Below are 17,529 nucleotides of genomic sequence, written 5' to 3' on the forward strand. Positions count from 1 at the left end.
CAGTGTGCTGTTTATTTGCCAGAACAGCAGATTCTCATCCACTTTAATTCTGTGGGTATGTGCAGGACTAATTTTTGTCAGTCCCTCTAGGTTTACTTCTCCTGTATATATGCAGAGAGCAAAATGTTACTTTGTTCCCTGCTTTGAATCCGTGCTAGAGATGAATGCAGGCTAATGATACCGCCGTTTTGATTTTGAAACTAGATTGCACATAATCGTGTTTTCTTCACGAGTCCCTATAGTTTTCCAGAGCACAGCCACTTCCATCATTGGCAACCTATTATTCCCATTGGTAGCATTATGTAGTGTGAGTACCCAATATTTTCATGCCTCTGCTTACCACTTGGCAACATTGGGGTACAGAGTGATCTAATGTTTTTTCCATCCATCTCAACCTCTGGGTTATTGGATCTAAGGCTGACAACTAGGACTTTGGCTTCTAAGCTTGAGCTCCTTTCCCGTAATGCACTATTACATTTAATCCTGTCAGATCTTGTTTACTGCACTTGCTGACAGATGTGATCTCCAGAGCTCTTGAGAGGCAAGTGAAATTGTGCTATTTTTTGGGGTTTCCCTTGGGAATTTGATAGTATTAGTTTTTTTTTTACATCTCCTCTCCCTTTCTGTTGCTTTCATATTTAAACGTTTAAAAATTTGTTAAAGGTTTGACATTTTCTGTGGAGACTTGATGTTCATCATGTTACCCTGTTGCAGTCATCACACTTGGGTTATCCTGCCATCAGGTGGTCTCGCAGTTGGCCCGAATTCCAAAGTCTTGGTCCGGCGTCGGTTGCTGTTGCTTCTTCCCTGACGTCAGTGCGCCAGGGGGTATATAAGAGGCATCCCATGCCATTTTCTCCAGTCTTTCTTACCGCGCGGTGCCCGAAGCAGAAGCAGTTCGCAAGTGCCGGTCGGCCGACACCTGAGATTTTCGATTTGAATTTCAGTCTGAAGTCTTCAATAAAGCCAAGTACCCCGTTGGGGAACATTATTTTGCCTCAGACCGATGTCAGAAAAAGTTAACAATTGCATTTCTTGTAGGAAGCAAATACCTCATAAGGACTTCCATTCCTATTGTATTCCTTGCCTAGGCCCAGACCACGACGTCACAGGTTGTTGGTTTTGTGCTAGGTTTAATAAACGAACTATCAAACGCTGTTTTGACTTCGCACGGCATTACTTTGGTAGGAAATTTAATTATATCATGCTGTCAGATCAGCCGACGATTGCCATACATAAAAAACGCAAGGATAAGGACAGGCAGCCTAGGAACAAGCCAGACTCCGAGGCCTCAGCTGGGCCTGTCACCAATTCTCCGGTTTTCAGTGAGGCACCTACGCAGCCCCTGACGACTGCAGAACTGGAACCCCAGACAGCTGCAGATTCCCAAGCGGAGCCTACTAGGCCGACGCAGCCATCTTCCGACACTGGAGCAGAAGTAGACACTGGTGCAGTGGAAACACCTTCGGTTGCAGAAGGTGTCTTCAGACAGACTACACTCACCATTAAATCTTATACTAAGCTTAAAACTCCTTTAAAACCTAAAACCTAAGAAAACTGTACATCAGATTACAGTTCAAGGCCCCATGCCTAAGAAACAGATGCTTAAGATGGCTGAAGATTTGATTGCCCTTATCATGGGTTCCCATCCCCCTCCTGATAAAAGACCAAGAGAAGAGGAGGATTATGCATCCTCTGACCAGGTTTCACTCTCCTCAGATTCTTCTGAGGAACAGGATTACACTTTTCCACCTTATGAAGACTCTGATGCTGAAGACTCTATTCCCTCAGCACCTCCCCCTGAAGACTACTCCTTTGGGGAAACTTTACATACCATGAGGGAGCATTTCAACTGTGAAGGCCAGGATTACTCAGATTCTAAGAAAAGGCTCCAAGAGTTCCTTTTACTACCCCAGCACAGACCTCTTGCTATCCCTCCTGTTTTAGATATTGTGGATGATGTTTACTTGGTCTAGTTTAAATCCAGACTCTCTACCTCCTGCTCCAGACAAACCAGACCGATACTACAGAGTACCCGACTCACACAAATTCCTTTATAAAGCCCTGTAGCTGACCCAGAAACAATTTCCCACGGTCCTAAGAGAGCTAAAGCTTCTATGGCTAAAAGTCCTGTGCCCTCTGAAAGGGATTCCAGAGCCCTTGGTAGATGGGGAAAGAAAATATACACCTCAGCAACTCTGGCTATGAGAGCATTAAATTGCCAGTTTCACATGTTGAAATATCAGCAATTCCTAATGTCTCAGTTAAAACAAAAAATGAGCACATATTCAGAACAGTCTGAATTCAAGGAAATGCAGGATCTGTTGCATGCAGCTGAACAGGTGGGCAAACATACTTTACAATGCAGATTTGATTCATTGGAAACTTCCTGTAGAGCAGCTGTTACTGGCTCTGTCATATGTAGACATGCCTGGTTAAAAGAACAAACCCTTCCTGACCATGTTAAAGCAAAATTATTGGATGCACATTTACAGCAGGATGTATTATTTGGTGTCAAAGCAGAAGAGGTTTTAAAGAAAATGGAGGATAAGGCAAAGTCTATGTAAACAGTCAAGGATTTTTTGTAGGTACACCCCCCTCGTTTCAGGAGAAATTGGCCAACAAAAACTGGTCCTTTCCAGCTTCTGACAGATCACAGAGGGGCAAATAGAGATGCCCAAGGGGCATAGGTCAGTCATAGGGCCCTTACAAACTTAGCCAATGGGGTTCTGCTACCCAGAAAGGAGAAGACGGGCCCCAAGCTAGCAGAAGACAAACACAATGACTATCCTCAAACTACCAAGCAAATCTCTCCTGGCAACTCCATTGGGAGGAAAACTAACATTTTTTGCAGACAACTGGCACATCATCACAAAAGACAAATGGGTTCTAAACATGGTCTCTCAAGGATACAGATTCCACTTTCATACCTTACCAAGAATCAAAGGAATGCCAAACCTGCCACCAAATCAATGGGCAGAGGCACAAAAACAAATTACAGCTCTCATGGACATGAGAGCCATTCAACAGGTACCTACACAGGAGCGAGGACACGGATTTTACTCAAGACTCTTCCTAGTCCCAGGAAAGGACAAAGCACGGACACCAATTCTGGATCTTTCAATTCTGAACACCTATCTGCAAGTACCAAAATTCAAGATGCTAACACTACAGCAGCTTCTTCCCATGCTGGGCAAGAATGCTTGGCTAGTCACTTTGGACCTCAAGGAGGCATAACCTGCATGTCCCTATCAGACAAAATTGCAGAAGATACCTCCGCTTCATTGCAGGTTCAACGCATTATCAATTCTCTGCACTGCCCTTTGGCTTATCTACTGCGCCCAGGGTCTTCACAAAATGCATGGCACCAGTAATTGCATACTGCAGACAAAGAGGAATTCAAATAAACCCATACCTGGACGACTGCCTTATTCAAGCAGAAAGCAAGGACATTCTTTTAAAGCATCTGGCATTTGTCAGACACCTTCTAAGTTGCCTAGGGTACACAGTAAATGAAAAGAAATCAAAACTAGTGCCCTCACAAAACATAATATTCCTGGGTGCCAGCTTGAATACAACGGCCCAGATGGCTTATCTCACGCCAGACAAGCAACGACGGCTGATTCAATATTTCAAAATCTTGGCAACAAAGACCCAACTCCCTGCAAGAAAAATTCTGCAGGCCTTGGGATTCATGGCATCTTGCATACTACTAATACCATTTGCAAAATTGCATATCAGGAAATTACAATGGTACCTGAAAAGTGTATGGATTCAGCACAACCACAGCTTGGAAACAATGATACCACTCATTCCCTGCCTTCAACAGGAGTTTCTATGGTGGGCACAGGCATGTCACCTCAACAAGGGTCAGCCTTTCACCTTACCCACAGCCAGGCAAACTATGACAACAGATGCATCGGACTATGCCTGGGGAGCACACATGGCAGGGCATTGCATTCAGGGCAAATGGGCTACAGATCAGAGGCATCTGCATATCAATCAAAAAGAAATGCTAGCAGTACAGAATGCCTTAACAGCTTTCAAGGACCTTCTACACCCAGGACAACTAATAATAAAGACGGACAAATACCACAATAATGTGGTACATAAACAAGCAAGGGGGCACAAATTCCTACCCTCTATGCAGGCAAGCAATGACCTTGTGGAACACTGCCCTCTCTTACCAGGTTCAATTACAAGCACAATTCCTGCCAGGAAAGAGAAACACATTGGCAGAAGACCTAAGCAGACCCATCATGGATCCACATGAATGGAAACTAGATCCACAAGTATTTGCAATAATAGCTCAAAAATGGGTTTGCCCAGACATAGATCTGTTTGCAAGCCCCCACAACCACCAACTTCAAAAATTTTGCACAAGGACCTTCCATCCACTAGCTTGGAAAGTGGACGCCCTCTCATTCAGTTGGAAAACATTAACAGTGTATGCCTTCCCTCCACTGCCTCTTCTAGCAAAGGTACTGCTGAAAGTCAGATTAGAGAGGCCACAAATGATACTCGTTGCACCAGACTGGCCACGCCAGCATTGGTATCCAATTTTAACAAACATGGCCCACGGCCCACCATGGATTTTGCCACAAATTCCTCACCTGCTCACCCAGCGAGACAATCAGATTCTACACAGCCAGCTCAAGACTTTAAACCTGGCTGCATGGCAAATTACCTAAACAACCAGCCAACACCTTTATCCAAAGCTGTTATGGATGTCATTCTGGAGGCCAGGAGGCCCAGCACCAGGAAAACCTATTCAGACAAATGGAAAAGATTTTGTGCCTGGAACCTGGCTAAAGGTCAAAATCCCCTTGATCCAAACATCCCTCAGATTCTACAATATTTAATTGAGATGTTACAGAAAGGACTTTCCTTTTCATCTATTAAGATCCACGCCTCAGCAATTTCAGCTCATTACAGCAGGGATCCTCCTGTATTCTCACATCCACTCCTAAGACAGTACCTCAGAGGGGCTAAGAACTTAAGACCACCAAGGAGAACTCCAACACCTACTTGGGATCTCAGCTTTGTTCTGGAAAAGCTTACACTGCCGCCCTTTGAACCAGCTTTTTCAGCTGATTTAAAATTTCTTTCATGGAAAACTGAACTACTACTAGCAATAACCTCAGCTGGAAGAGTCTCAGAGCTACAGGTACTGATGGCAGTGGAACCTTTCCTCATTTTTCATCAAGACAGAGTCTCTCTACGAGCTAACCCTTCCTTTATGCCAAAGGTGGTATCCATTGTGGCCCTAAACCAAACCATTCACTTGCCCACCTTCTTCCCAAATCCCCAGAACAAAGGAGAAAGACTCCTGCACTCTTTGGACATTCACAGGCAATTACGTTACTACTTGGATAAAACTGAGGCTTTCAGAAAAACTGACCAGCTCTTTGTAGCCTATGCTACAGGATCACAAAGAAAAGCTGTCTCAAAACAGACCATTTCTAAATGGATAGGGCATTGCATACATTTCTGCTACACACATCATGGGAAACCGGTACCTGCTAACTTTAGGTCCCACTCCACCAGGGCTACAGCTACATCAGCAGCCTTTCTCAGGGGAGTGCCAACCAAGGATATTCTGGAAGCTGCAACTTGGAGTTCAGTGCACACCTTCACAAAACACTATCACTTACCTCTATACTCTAAGACTAGAGCTGATTTTGCCACTGCAGTTTTGCAGGGCCTACTAGCTTCTTCTAACCCTGTTTGACTCCACCTCCCATCCTTAGCTTTGCGATTCAACCCAAGTGTGATGACTGCAGCAGGGTAACACGATGAACATAGTACAGTTTTGTACCTACCATAAATGTAGATGTTAGAGTGTTCACCCTGCTGCAGTCAAGGTTACCCTCCCTCCATCCCCTCTGAACTAGCTGAACTTATCTCTACCACTCTATCCTATACTACCTCTGTGGTATATTTGCTTTTGCCTAAGGGTTTTGTTTTATTTTTATATAGCTATATGTATGTGTGTGTGTATATATATATATATATATATATATATATATATATATATATATATAGATATATATATATATATATATATATATATAGATATATATAGATATATATATATATATATATAGATATAGATATAGAGATATATATATATAGATATATATATATATATATATATATATATATAGATAGATATATATATAGCCTACCTGTTGGGGGCACCTGACATCTGGGGGAGGAAAAACTGAAGAAAATGGTGTTGGATGCCTCTTGTATACCCCTGGTGCAGTGACGTCAGGAAAGAAGCGACAGCAACCGACGCCAGACCAAGACTTTGGAATTCGGGCAGACTGCGGGACCGCCTGACGGCAGGATAACCCAAGTGTGATGACTGCAGCAGGGTGAACACTCGAACGTCTACATTTATGGTAGGTACAAAACTGTACTTTTTCTGTATTTAGGCTGTTGGGGCCTTCTTTTTTCTTTTACTAGTTTTAGTGTTAAAAGTATTTTTTTAATTTTTGATCAGGGTTTCCACCGTCAGAAATGGCTTAGAAGGCTTCTGGTTTTAAGAAATTGTGAATTGCAGACACATAAATGAGTACATTGTTTAGGGCTGTTCATTTAGACTAGGAGTTGAGGCTTGTGAGGCTTTTGGGTTTAGGGTCCTAGCAAATAGGTGCTTTAAGTTAGTTAAGGGTTCTGTCTGCTCTGTACAGCGCCTAGTCCTTCTGTTTTCTGTCTCCTACTTCAAAGAGTGCAAGAAATCCAGGAAGGGTAAGCACAGAAAAGGAGAGGAAAGAGAAAGAAAAGGAAAGTTGAAAGAGATCTTCTGATAGCAGAATTTTGGAAGAGCCGGCACAGAAACCCCACAGGTTCTCTGTTTCTTCAGATCGTTCAGAATTATGGCAAAGGGGAGGTTGGACCACCAAAACCCCTTTCCCCTAAAAAGCCTCTGTTTCTTGATGGCTTTGGTGCATGACCATCTATGGCCTTAGTGTGGTACCTTCTCCAGACAATCTCGTGGACTTGGTGTCCCAGAGGGTGCGGTGGGAACCTTGATGCATGGAGCCTATCCCTAAAAAGTCTAAGATTTGGTCTTACAGAAAGTACTGGGCACATTGACCCAAGGAGCATTTTGTCACTGCTATTGTGGTAGCCACAGCCATCAAAAAGTATGTCTTGAAGAACACAACTGCCCACCCCTTCTCTCCTTAACCAAGAATCTAGGACCTTGGATGAGCATGGGAAGCTCACTTTGCTTCAGCGAGCTTTCTTCCCTTTGTGTGATGAACTACATGGCTCACCTCACTAGGTTGCAGAGGGAGTTATGGAACCAAGTCTCTAAATCTATAGCATCTTCCATGATTGACTTAAGGATGATGGAGATACAGTTAGTAACAGTGCTGTCAATTTCGAACATTAACATGTGCTTGTAGAATGTAGTGGATGGTATAGCCTGGGCCCTAAGCATTGGCATAGTTTGCTATCATGCCTCGATGCACCTTTGCAGAATGCTTCAAGGTGTCAATTCTGAATGCACCGTTTGGTTGTACAGTGTTTGGACCAAATGTAAAGGTAACTCTAACATGGTGTGAACAGGGCGACAAAACATCTACTGTGGGTTTATGTTTTTCCACCCCTCCAAGGACTTTTTCCTGTAATTGGAGAAGTAAACTGTTCTTTAGAAAATCCCAAGAATCTCCTAATGATAGTGACCCCCCCTCCTCCCACCTGGGAGCAAGAGGGTTAGTGGATGCTGCCCCAGGGGCAAGAGCAGACTGCAGAACCAAGGGTTTTAGGGGTAATTTTTCCAAAGACCCTTTCAGCTCTCTTGAAAATGTACCTAGCTGCTGCTCTCTGGAGGCAGTGTTAGATGGGGGAATTTGGCTGTCCACCCACCAGCTTGGGAGGCAGTCATCGTAGATTCCTTGGTATTGATTACAGTATTCCTTTTCATACATTTCCAAGGCTTCATCAAAAGACCTTTCCAGATGTCCCTCCCCAGCAAAGAAGGGCAGTAGAGAGAGAGAAGATAAAGGTAAGGGTCAGAAGGAAGTCCTACCAGACCAGAGGGAATCCAGAGGCTATTCGGATTTCTTTTTGGAGACAACAGAATGTTTGTAGAAAATGATTATTCACTGTACGCCCAGCAGAAGAGAAGCAATGTTATCCCAGCAATTGGGAAATGTCATGAGGCAGGTGTGAGACTCAGGCTGCTGTTTCCACCTGTCTTTGGGATCAGGCATTCTTTTGCCCAGAGCAAGCCAAGGAGGAAACAAAGTTTATCCAACAAAGCATGAGCTGTTAGGCATGCTTCTGACAGTAATAAAGCCCATACTGAGACTTTGAAGTGAAACCTTTTTTCTATTGTTCCAAAAGGAAGATGCTTGACAGACGGGGAAAAAGACACACACAGGAGCTGACTGGAAGAATTGGGGGTTCTTTTGACTTGAACTAGAGTCTGTTGTTGGAAGATGAGGATTATTAGGAAGCACACCAGCAACACTGGAATTAGTGATTAAATTGGGGAATGTAAAACACCAAATCCCTTTGGATATAGTAACTGACATGTGAAATATGGCTTTACAAGAAAACGTTAAATGTGTGGGAGAACTGTAAAGTATATATTTCATTTTCTCTTTTATGTTTAGAGGGTCACTGAGGAAGTAACTAAGTAAAACAGTTAAGTTATATTTAGATAAAATATATTGTTGATTTCATGTTGTATTATAAGTCAGTTTTGCACAGTATGCGGTAGTGTACTTTAAATATGGCGGGGGTATTTAAATGTAAGGTTTAGGAGTCTTCTCATTGACAGTGTTAAAGATGTTAAAGGAAGAAAGTACTTTTTTGTTGTAAGATGTACAGGCTTTACACTGTAAGAAGATAGTCAATCAGAAACAAGTTAATTTAATACTGTGATAGTGGCTAATTGGGTGGAGGTGGGGTGTGAAACAGTATTATATGTGTAGAATTAAGATAAAATATTCCTCTCTTTACAGGGGTGGATGTATAAATTAATGTCCTTGATTTAAGCTGTAGATATTTTTTTAAACAAGAAGACTTGCAAAATGAGGTAAAATTGACAGGCATGGAAATGGCAGCTTTCCTGAGTCTCCTAATATTTTTTTTAAATAGCAAATGCTCTTAGGGGAAGACAATGAAGTATGCAGGTACAGGCAGTTGGCCCAGGGAGTGTCTATACATCGTGTTCTGAGTGAAACGTACAAGGACACTTTCATGCACCTGCGACTTTGTTAGCTGTTTTCCCCTCATTGCTGACTGCTTTTACTTGGAGGGTAGCTGTCTGCAGATGCAATTAATCTTAAAAGCTCCTAAGCACTCCGTGACAAAAGCAATGTATCATTTAAAGGTACAGTGGCAAGCAGGCCATTGAAAAATAGTTTGAAACTGTGGGAAGTGAATTAGTAGTACCTTCTCAAGCAGTCTTAATTCTTTAATGCATTTAACACAAAATTTAGTTTGTATTTATTTAAAGAAAGCCATCTTACTTTTTTTATACAGTTAAAAGTTAATGTTTACTGGAAGCATGCAGTCTGTTTTTCATGTATGGGAAGAGAATAGGTTCATAGTTATATACTAGGCTAACTACCTCCAGGGCCAATATAAGCTTAGCCATGCAGTCCCAACCGAGTTGTGTCCATATGTATCATAGATGTTTAATTAGGAGGGAAGAGTGTTAGGAAGTTTCTAGAAGTTATGTGCAGGGATATGTTAGTTTGGGCATTACTGTCTGCCTCTGTCTGACAGTTGGGCCAGACACATGGTGAATTTCTGTTTTCCCAGCAATTGGTCAAGATTATGCTTAAATAGGGTTGGGGATGGAGTCTGCTTCACATGGATGGAGGGCCTGTTGCACTTGCCTAGGCAGGGACAAAGTTTAAGAGGACACGTTAAACTTCATAAAGAAGACTAGGAAACCCAGACCCCCCCCCCCAAAAAAACTCATACCTCCAAATGGGAAGATGATAAATCAGCAAGCAAAGGAAAGAAGTATTGCTGGAAATTGAATTAATCCTCAAGTCTTGGTGAATACCTTCATGAGATGGACCCTGTTTTTCACAAAATCTCACCAAGACAACACTAATATATAGATTGTATTTCATGTAGCATGTGTCATGGACAGAAGCAGGTTAAAAAATAAAAAAAAAGCTGGGGGCACAAGACCGGGACTAAAAAGTGCCTAATCCTGGTAGCTGCACTTGTGCCAGAACTGGAAACAAATAGTGTAGTATCCTCGACACGGAAACATTCCTACAATGGGGTTAGGCCAGGCCTAAGGGGAGGATGCCCCCCCCCCATTATAGAAGGAAGTAGTAATCCACAAAAACTGATGGACCAAAAAAGAACCATAAAGACGATAGAGTGCACTGTTAAGGATAAGAAATACATTATGTATTGCTGCTGTTGTGCATGAAGCCCAAAATTTCCATACAGAAGATGTACAAAATGATGGAGAGAAATTAGAGGAAAGAAAAATACTTCCACAAGAAAAACTGTCAGAAGCTTCAAATAAATATTTGTGTTCATTAATACAACATATTTATGAAAAACATTATATAGACCAAGAAATCTTGGGCCTTTTGGAAATAGAGGCAACTGAGGAAGTGCAGTAATACAAGATCTAGAGACTTTTGAAAGGTCTAAAAAAGAAATGTAGACATGGGAAAGAGAGAGAGGGAGATCTGATATGGTTCAGTATTTATGTAGATTGAAAGCCAAATTAATCAACACAAAAAAGGCAGTCCCAAATAGATTTGAAGGGAAATACAGAGAAAGGCATCCAGATATGGAAATTTTCACAATAAAAAATATCACAAAGAAGGAATTAGAACAGATTATTAGTAAAGTAGAAGCTAAAAACACAAAAGTTAGTTGTGGAATACATGAGAAGTGAAAAATTTAGTGTAGAAAGTTTAACACGGGTCATATCACAGCATGATGGAATGAGTCCCTAAAGTAAGGAGGAGCAGAAGACATCCGAAGAAGAAATATGGACATGGGAAACGGAGATTTAATGTAGTGCAGTATTTATGCAAAAGAAAAAGCAAAACTAATCCAATACAAAAAGCAGCACCAACGATATTTGAAGAGAACTACAGCAAATACATTAAGACATGGAAAATTTTTCAATACAACAAAAAATTGGAAAAGTAGAAAAGGGAATTGGTAATGGAGAAGTTAAAGAAGTAGAAACTGAGGTTATGGATTACCAGAGAAGTAAGGATTCAGTGTAGAAAATCTAACTGATAACATCACAGCAGGCTAGAGCAATGGATCCCCAAATTAAGGAGAAACCAGAGGAGTGGGAAACATCTGTTCAGTTTGCCATATGAAAATACTATGGAGCTTTCCATAGGAAACCAGTGCATACATTCGGTTGAAGTTGCACAACAAGGAAGAAACAGGAAACTGTGGCAATTCTGACATGGTTGATGTAGCAATTAAGGCAAGAAGCGTCACTGTTAGAGTATAGAAGAGGGAACAGATAAACAAATACTCAAAGATAACCATGATAAAAGCAATAGGCAGCATTAGAACGGATCAGGATCTGTCATGCATTATCACAAATAATAAACTAAAAATCTCAGCACAGGCAGAAAAACTTAGAAGATACGCAGGTAAATATAAAAGAAAAGTACAAAATAAGCAATTTTTTAATGATCCAGAAAGTTTTATAAGGATTAGGAAACAAGGCAAAAGGCATTGAAACACCACCAACAATGGAAGAAATAGATACATTTTGGAGATTTATCTATGAAGGTGTTCATAGCAAAGATGCTAAATGGATAGAACTAAAAGAAAGAGTAAAGTTCATATGTACAGGATATGAAATGGGATGAATAACGATCAGAGAGATTGAAACAAAGTGAAGAAAACCTCCTAAATGGAAAACCCCAGGCCCAGGAGCAGTGCCTAAGATCTAACTAAAAGTATTAACATAGTTGCATGAAAATTTATCCAGGAGTAAGAAATATTTAAATGCGCACTCCGAATAGACATCAGCCTGGTTAACAAGAAAAACAATACTCCTACTTGAGAGTGAACCTGCAAGCTATCCTAAAAACTATAGGCCAATAACTTGCTTTCTGGCCAATATATAAACTGTATACTGGAAATGATGCAGACAGACTTTATAGTCATTTAGAAGAAAACTCAGTCATGGCAATAGAACAAAAGGGTAATAAAGGAAAGTCATATGGAGCAAAGGATCATTTGTTAATTAAAGTCATAATGGAGAACTGTAAAAAGGGGAAGAATCCAAGTATGTCACGGATAGACTACAAAAAAGCATTTGACAGTATCCCACATTCAAGGACAAGAGTGCGTAAAATGTGTAAGATGCACCCTACACCGATCGACTATATTACAGCGACAATGAAACTGTGGCAAACAGCTTTGCAGTTAAGCTGTGGTAAAGGACAAATTATTATTCCAGGGATAAAAATTCAAAGGGGGATATTCCAGGGTGACTTTGTCACTGCTGCTCTTTTGTCTTGCCCTTAACCCATTAAAGCTGTCTGCTTAACAGATTAGATCATGGCTACAATTTGGCTCCCAGAAAACAAAAAAATGTAAAGACTTCTGATCTTTTTGTAGATTTAAAACTGTATAGTTACATCAGATGAGGAAGGGAAAGTGCGAGTGATTAACTTTTTCAGATGATGGAAGAATGTAATTTGGTGTTGATAAATACGCAAAAACAACCTTTAAAGTAGGAAAGCTGCAGCATCAAGAAAACAGTTTGGGACAGGAATGTGATGTAAAGAGGGAGTGTATAAATTTTTGGGAATTGATGAAAGATCAACAATAAAACATGAACAAATGCCAACAAAACTTGATAAGGAATATTTTAGAAAACTTAAATTAATCCTGAAACCAGTGTTGACATCTAGGAGAAAAGTCCAAAAACCAGTTTGCTCTTGTCCTAACTTAAAGCTTTGTAGTGATTTACTGGCCCCAAAAGGAGTTTGATAGGTTGGACAGGAAAATGAGAAGGATGCTTCATGCTCATCAAATGATGTGTAAAAATCGGTGCATACCAAGACTATATAGTCCAGTTATGTTCTAAAGGAACTGTGGGCTTCCTTGAAATTTATTGCATGTGTAGATCTGCAGTTTTGGAACTGCATGCATATCTGCGGACCTCCCAAGACCCAAACATAGTGAAGGTTTTGAAACATGAGGAGAATAAGTCTAAGGTGACTTTCCTGCTTAGTTCAGTAGAAGCATATCGGCATCAAATGGGAAAGGAAATCAAACCAGAAGTAGATAAAAAATCAGGCAGCAACTGAATATGCCAAAAAACGAAAGAATATAAAGTGAAAGATCAGATGAGAAGGCAAGAAATGTGAAAAATGCATAAATATAGTTGCAGGTATAGAAAACTGTTGGAACGACATGTTAATCAGGATCAAACGCAGGAATGATTAAGGAGAGATGAATTTAAACCAAAAGACAAAAGGTTAGTATTGGCAACCCAAGATAGTAGACTTGCATACACATTGGTTTACAAAGTCCATTGAAAATGTGGGAGAAACAGAATTAGAAGCATTTGTTCATCTTTTTGCTGGTTGTGATGTACTAATGGCAGAAGGAGTGGATACTGAAGGGCATAATAATGTGGCAAGACTGTTGCATTAAGGATTGTGCAAACATAGTGAAGTAACTGAAAAATTTTGGAAACATGAGCTGCAAAGCATTATAGAAAATGATAGTTTATAGTACATGGGGTCATCCATTACCAACTGTTCAAAAAATAGATGCAAGAAAACCAGATATAGTAATCCATGAAAAGAACACAAAAGTAACATTGATCACTGAAATTGCTACCACACCCAGTGACTACAGTGTCTTGCGCACAGAGAGAGACAAAGTAATAAAATACCAAGATTTGCAGAGCAATGTGGAAGAAGGATACCCAGACAGTTCCAGTAGTAGTAGTAGGAGCAACGGGTCTTGTATCAAAGTACGATTGTTAATTCTTTATGGTACCATTACATGCAACTCCATATGAATTACCGGAGGAGTCGATATTAGGCACATTGCAGGTGCTATGAAGAGCACTTCTGCTAACATCAAGGACTGAAACAATACTAATTTCATGAATTAGTGGCATACTTTGACTTTAGGAATAGGGTCTGTTCCCAACATTGTATTAGAAACCCAGCAGACTTGTAGAAATAAAAAAAAATAAAAAAAGTGAAAAGACTAGGGGAACTCAGCCCCCTAAAATAACTCATACCTTACAGAAAGGAAAATGTTTTTTTGGTGCCACCACAGTGACCTAGACCCCAGAAAGGCTGATAGGTTTGGTCCTGTAATACCTGTCAGGCCTTTACAAATCGGGCTGTATTTTTAAAAGTTCATTCTTTTTCATCTGACTTGCTCATGGAACCTCCTCTGCATCCCAGACCTTCAGTTAAGGAATTCCTAAGAGGAGTGATTCATGTTAGACCATCCAGGAGAAAGGTGATTCCACCATGTTACCTTAGTTACATGTTGGAGTCATCACATTTGGGTTATCTGCTTGTAGTAGCCCTCAGTCGGCCTGATTATCAAAGTCTTGGGTCCTGCGTCGGATACTGTCTCATCTTCCATGATGTCAGGTCGTCAGGGGTATAAAGCATGCAGCAGACGCTATTGTATCAGTCCTTCTTGCAGTGCGGTGCCCGAAGCAGAAGCAGTTCGCAAGTGCCTGTCAGCAGATTCCTGAAATTTTCGATGTCCTTCAAGAATGCAACTGCAGTCATAACATATGGGTTGTCCTGCCTCAGGCAGCCCTCGGTCGGCCGAATTCCAAAGTCAGGGTCCGGCGTCGGCTGGTGTCGCCTCCTCTCCGACGTCACAACGGCTGGAGTATAAAGGCATCGGCCGACGCCATCTTCTTCAGTCTTTCTTGCCGCGCGGTGCCCGAAGCAGAAGCAGTTCGCAAGTGCCGGTCGGTCAGCTCCTGTGTTTTGAGTACCGAAGTCATCTAAAAGCTAAGTACCCCGTTGGGGAACATTTTTTCTTGCCTCAGCCGATGTCAGAACAAATTGAGAAAGTTAATAATTGTTTGTCTTGTGGTAAACAAATACCTCATAAGGACTTCCATTTTTACTGCCTTCCTTGCCTGGGCCCAGACCACGATATCTTGGCCTGTGCTGCCTGTGCTTGCTTTAATAAGCGCACCCTCAGGCGCCGGGCAGAATTTGCCGAAGACTTTTTCGGTGAATCTTTCGCGTATATCATGCCGTCGGATCAACCGACAACTCAATCTGCCAAAAAACTAAAGGACCGGGACTGACATCCTCAGCCCGCGTCCACCACCGATGCAACTCCTAAACCCTCCGCTAGTGCTTCGGTCCTTTCGGAAGCGGTAATTCAACCGCTCCAGGCCGATGACACAGCGTTAACGCGACCTTCGGTCTCGGAGATCTCTCCGGTGCCGGTTGTTGATTTTCCTCCGGAAACCGAAGTTCTGGATCTACCCGACACCATTCCTGTAGACAAGGTTACTCCTGCGCGTGGGGCTGCTAGGCCCCCTGTATCCATGTCCATCAAGGCCTTTGCACGTGCTAAGGCCTCCAGCCAGGCCAAGGCCCATCCTAAACCTGCTGCTCAGGCCCCTTCTTCTGATAAACAGATCATGTCTCTTGCTGCAGATGTTATTTCTCTTATCAGGGGGTCTCAGCCTCACCCAGACAGAGGTTCTCAGCCACCTGCAGATAAAAGGCCCAGAACTGAGCAGGCTGACAACCTCTCTTTAGATGAAGCCTCTGGGGATTCTGAGCATTCTGATACCCAAGAAGAATCCTTCCAGGCCTACGAGGACTCTGATGCTGAGGAATCAATTCCCTCTGCTTCCCCTCCAGAGGATTTCTCATTTGGTGAAGTCCTGCACTCTATGAGGGAACATTTTAAATGGCAGGGTCAGGAATTCTTTGATTCCAGGAAAAGGCTGAGTACCTTCCTCAAACTTCCCCAGCACAGACCTTTAGCTATTCCTCCAGTTATGGATGTTTTGGATGATGTTTTCTCTGACTCCAGTGCTAACCCTGATTCACTCCCCCATGCTCCTGTCAAGCCAGACAGATATTATAGGGTTAAAAACCAACAAAACAAAAAGATGAGTTCAGCAGAACACAGAAGCCGAAGTAGAATCCAAAGGTAGCTTTACTGCAGACTTGTTAGCGCTTTCGTGTAGTAATGTACAAACACTTCTTCAGACAAGTTATTGCATTTACACCCACAGTATAAATATACACCACTATTAACACATTTATTTAATTAAATAAAATGAATCAATTGAATCAATTATTCAATTACTTACTTTCTTCCCTAATTTAAAAACCAATACCATATTTCTAATGCAATTTTTAAAAAACAAATATTATAATAAAATAATTTATTAAATTGAAAAAACAAAATCAACAAAGACAGCATCAAAGTAATAATGGTGATGTGGAATATAATAACCAGGGTTTTCAGCTAGTGACTTCCAACAACAGGCGGAGGAACGCGAACGGGTCGCGGAAGACCCAGAACAACAACAGGAGGACATTCAACCGTCGCAAGAGGTAACAGGCGTTCTTTACTTCCCTGTTATTACCTTAAGCGACAGCAATGACTTTAGAGTATATAACTATACACCATTTGAAATTCCTGGTGAATTTGTTGAACTACTTGCAAAAGGTTTTAATTTTTCACTTCCTCAAAAACCAGATTTAGCTAAAGTTCTATGTGACCTCAAACTCTATACACGCAAGCTTAATTTAAAAATTTTGTTAGGTGGTAGTAATAACGTGCTCAACACAGAACGAGTTGCAAGCACATATAATCCACCATTAGATAACAACTTACTTGTGTTTGAAAGAGTAACTGAAATCCATTTAAGGGCCCTAAATAAAGAGTTTTTTCAACAAAAACATCTTAGTGTAGAGATGTATAATTTGATTGATTTAGTAAGGGCACATAATATACGAGTAATGAAACCCGATAAAGGTGGGGGGGCGGTACTGATGTATGAGGATGATTATGAGGCACTGATAAAAGAAATGTTATCAACTGACAATTATATACAAATCTCAAGGAACGAATTAAATCAGTCTTACTAGAAAATAAAAGATTTTTTAAGCGATTTATTCATTGAAGGCAGTATTAGCACTGAGTTATTTCAGTATTTAACTATGCCAGCCCCTATGATTCCTGTCATCTTCGGGGTACCTAAGCTACATAAGAACATTCAAAACCCCCCATTTAGGCCCATAATAGATGGACGCCAGTCTATAACCTACTCTTGCGCTAAGTGGGTGGATAATAAACTAAAAGAGGTCCTTAAAACCGAGTTACAAATTTGCAAGGACTCTTGGTTTGTCCTAGAAAATTTAAATAGTATTCCATTCAATGCTGAATTTGTGTTCCTGACAGCTGATGTCAAGGACCTATACACAGCAATTCCACAAGAAGTAGGAGCAGAATGGGTTAGGGACTTTTTACTAAATAAGCACCTTCCAGGTGATGATATCGACCTAATCATATGCT

The 17,529-nt window shown here is 41.3% G+C and overlaps 1 protein-coding gene across 1 annotated transcript in view; it reads left to right on the top strand.

Moving 5' to 3' along the window:
- The window catches only part of LOC122810606 (SAP domain containing ribonucleoprotein), a 1,802,793-nt gene that overhangs the window by 1,001,947 nt on the left and 783,317 nt on the right, over positions 1–17,529 (top strand). The window lies entirely within an intron of this gene.

Source organism: Protopterus annectens, chromosome 9.part0, assembly GCF_019279795.1.
Source record: "Protopterus annectens isolate FY-2018-M chromosome 9.part0, PAN1.0, whole genome shotgun sequence".
Taxonomy (NCBI): Eukaryota; Metazoa; Chordata; order Ceratodontiformes; family Protopteridae; genus Protopterus; species Protopterus annectens.